We start from the raw sequence: 4,552 nt of genomic DNA, 5'->3' as shown, positions 1-4,552 counted from the left end.
ATGCAAGACCTTCTTACAAAGTACCCCGTCGCAGTGCCGCTCAAATCTACCGACTCCGTCAGTACAGCAAACGCCTTCATCGACCACCTGATATGTCGCTTTGGAACGCCTAAGGCAATATTAACGGATCAAGGGACTAACTTCACAAGCTCCCTTATGAAGGCTATCGCAAAAAGATTCAGGATTACACGCCTCCAAACCACTGCTTTCCACCCACAAAGCAACGGATCCATTGAGAGATCGCATCATGTACTGACGGAATATTTGAAGCAGTACGTCAACAAAAATAACTGGGATAAATGGATAAACTTGGCAATGTTTAGCTACAATACCAGCGTACACGAGGGAACAGACTTCACCCCACACGAGTTGGTATTCGGTTCCCTGGCCCGTGTTCCTTCCTCTGATTCCCATCTCTACGCAGTAGAGAACGAGTCCTACGCAGGTTACCTCTTTGACCTACAAAGAAAGATAAGCGAGACACAATCCCGCGCGCGCGATAATTTAGTAGCGGCAAAGCAGAAATCAAAGACTTATTATGATAGGAAGATTAACCCCGTGCAGTTCACGGTAGGCGAACAGGTATACTTGTTAAAAGAACCTCGTAAAGGAAAATTCGACGCGCAATATACTGGACCGCATGAGATAATAGAAATGCTTGATACGAACAATGTCAAATTACGAATAGGAAACCATTTCAAAATTGTCCATGCAAATAAGATTAGACGTCTTCCAGGTAGCCCGAGACAGGACACGCGTCAGCGAAATATTGTAACTGCAAACTTAATCTCTGATCCTTCTAAGAAAGACGATAGCGAGCCAAGGGTCCAACCAGAGGAGTCAGTTTACGAGACTCTTCACTCCTCATCCGATCAAGCTCCGAGTCACATTGCGGATCCCATAGCTATCCACGACAGAAAGATGTGCGGACCGATGGGAGGAAGACGGCCGACCGTGCTGAAAGCTCACCGATACATGAGACGATACAACAACACTATCTGTTACAATGGGATAGTTCGAGTGGCTTGCAACGGCAAGTTGCTGTGCCGCAACTGCAGCCAATACACCCGAATTGTTAGAGTGGAACGATGGGAGCATCAGCGGATGTATAACATCCCAAATAGATGCGAGTATTGCGGAATAAGGCTATGCACCGAAACGCCAGTATTGGAGTGCATCCCTTGCGGACAGATTCTATCGGCAAGATGGATCGCACAACGGGACGACCCTGACTGGATATCCGATAGTTCCAGTGATGACACCGATTCAGACGATGGTGACATTTAAGCGGAAGCCAGTGATAGTGCCAGTGTCGGAGAATTCCGAACCCGTCCTCCCTTGACGAAACGAACGTTAATTTGCGATTCCCTTGACCCAGCGTTGCGAGACAGGGATGACATTTCAGTGCATCCTGTCTACCGCCACCCAGAGGCAGAGATTCCACTGCGTGAAATCTCTTCTCTAAGGGGGGAGGTGTGACGTCGGTCGCACCTCCGACGTTAGCTTTAAGACTACATGTAAAATTAGATACATAAGAGCGAGCGTTCCCCTTTAAAGATTCCAAAACTCCTAAAAATCCTTCATAACAATGAATCCTTAACACCACGTACATCTGATTGAAATCCATCAACATAACCTAAAATCCAAAATCTGTCAAATTCCTAAAATAGCCAAAAATGGCCCAAACTCGAAGATTGAAATATCATTGGACTCGTGAGCGAAAATCATGAAACTAACCTAAAAATTTGTAGGTTATGTTCTCAATTCGCGTTTGTTTAGACTTTACCAAAATTTCGATTTTTGGTAATTTTCAAAAGTACTTAGAATATTTTCAAACATATGATCGGTCGACAAATGATGTCAACTAATCATATGACATATAAATTTACATCGAAACGCCTTGCAAGAGCAAGCGCTCGAAAATATTCTAAGTCCCAATTTATTTAAATAAATAAATAGGTACGCCAATGGTTACCACTTAATTTTCGAGTCCTGCACCACTGGGAACGAAAACTGCTGACTCTAGTGCGGCGGCCATCGCGCTGTTTACGACGAAGACCGGCACAAAGAGGACACGGTCCCCTTTTGCGAAGTCAGCATTTTTCGGACGAACGTTGTTCGTCGACGAACGTTCGATTCTCCTCAGTCCTCTCCGGGGACCCGAGTGGGTCAGTCGAGTTTTCGTCAATCTTCCAAGTCCAGACTATTTAAACATAGTCTTTCCAAATCCAGATTGTTTAGACACAATCTTCCCAAATCCATACTGTTTAGACACAGTCCCTAATACCATTCAGTAATATCGTATTCTTATTCGTTTAATTCAAATATTACTTCGTTTATTCAATTAAACATTTTTATTGTGTTTCATATTTCGTACTTAGTACGTATTTCGATTTCGTTAATAATAAGCATCTTTACCTTTGTATTCTTTTACGTTATTAATATACTTTGTTTTACCAGAGTCAATCTAAATCCCAATTATTATTTCCTTGCTCCTAACTTCGTAGTTTGAAGTGACACGTTGTTAGTTAGAGATAGAGTTCTCACTGGAAAGTTCGCGAATAGTATTCCTTATTCAATTTCCTGTTACGTGTTCGCGTACGTGCGTGATAGTGATAGACTTGCTCGCATAGCAAGCTCCGCAGCATCCACGTCCGTTTTCTCGAATCAAAATATCGTCAACCACGCGGACGATATTCGCGAGATAAATTCACGGGATCGCACAGCGTCCACGCCCGTTTTCGCTAGTTAAAATATCGTCAATCACGCGGACGATATTCGTGAGTTAGATTCACGCTATCGTACAGCGTCCACGCCCGTTTCCTCAACGAGCGCATCCGTCTACAATACCGTAGCAGCCAGCTGTCAATCATTGGAGGTCGTTCCTGTCAAATATTGACGTGACAGAGTTTGGCGCAGTCGTCAATCCTTGAAGGTCGTTTCCAGCCATTTGGATCAACCCCTGTCAAGCAGAGCGGACCGTATTCAAGGCCATCAGCGCAACCGTAGCTGTTCATCCGTTGCGAATTCATGTCTCGTGTCAATCGACAAACAAGCGAAGCGTAAAAGTAAGTGGAACATATTACCGCGTATGTTTCAGGGTCGCGTGCATCATCCATCTGTGTAAGACTGCATGCAGGTGTCGGCATCGGGTCCTAGTCTGTTGATAAAAAGACCAACACTTTTATTAAATGTCAGTCAGTGGAAGAGTAGAGTAGCCGGGCCGCGGTATTCTCTTCTCTTGCTCTTATAGCCCCGCCAGGACGTGACACCAGTAAATATTCCTGTCGTCCGTTCGTGACGATGGAAACATGTGAGTGCATGCCACAATAGAATATCGTGCGGTCGATTTCTATGTGGCACTGGATTACTCTCGTCTGAGTAAACTCTGCTAGTTGTAGTGTTACGTCGTCCGATGTACGACGTTGGCCTTGTACACACACTATGTATACAAGGTCTGATCTGCATAAGATCCATACACCGTCCCCTAGACATAAGAACATAATATTAAGATCTCATATATTCTATTGTTCTAATCCTTATCTCCGTCTCTACCCATCACCATAACTCACCTTGATCAACACCTTACCTCAGTTTCAACCCATCTCCACGACACATAATGCAATAAAGTATTGCATCACTCTGGAAGCATCTAGAAGCTTCTAGAAACGTCGAGAAGTCCAAAGACTGCTGCATCAGCAGTCCCACGCTCGTAGAGGGCAATAGGACAGCCACGAGACTGCAGCGTCAGCAGAAATGCACGTGCAGTCCCCGGGAGCGAAGACGCTGCTGCGTCAGCGGTTCTCCCACTCCGACGACTGAAGAACAAAGAGGCACTCCGAACGAAGGAGGCAAGGCAGAGCAGGCGCTTGCATCAGTCCGCCTCCATCTCGCGACTCGAGCAGTCCGCCTCCATCTCGCGACTCGAGCAGTCCGCCTTCAGCCAGCGACTCGCACAGACGTGCCTACCTGGCCTCAGCTGCCAGTCCGGCTTCTTCCGACTTCAAGAGCAGACGTGTTCAGTCTAGCTCCGCGATAGTGAAGTGTGTCGATCCTTCACTCCTAATTCCAATTCCAATTCCAACTCTAACTCAACTCAACTCAAGTCCTAATTCTCATACATTATTCCTATAACATATTACTATATCCATTATTCATTAATCCAATTACTACTTCTATTATAATACTACTTACATATTGTATACCAGTGTACTTACCAGTTCTTATTTAATATATCGTTGTTATACCAGTGCTTCGATCTTGTTATTCTTGTGTTAGTTCAACACCATCTTCCAATTCAGTTCTTGCATCAAATATATTAAACTCGTGACATATCCGGACTTGGTCTAAAGTGCGCAGTGGAAACGCTGAGCCGCCAATAAGGAATTTGAAGCGAGTCATAGAGAAGTTCTCGTGCCACGTCTAGAATTGGTCTAAAGTGCGCAGTGGAAACGCTGAGCCGCCACTATAGACGTGAAGCGAGTTAACTACCAAAAAGGTTAATAACAAGTGGAAGTTCATTTTCATTATATTATTAATATTCCATCATTAC

This window comes from Lasioglossum baleicum, unplaced genomic scaffold (assembly GCF_051020765.1).
Source record: "Lasioglossum baleicum unplaced genomic scaffold, iyLasBale1 scaffold0077, whole genome shotgun sequence".
Taxonomy (NCBI): Eukaryota; Metazoa; Arthropoda; class Insecta; order Hymenoptera; family Halictidae; genus Lasioglossum; species Lasioglossum baleicum.
Note: the sequence above shows the minus strand (reverse complement) of the source record.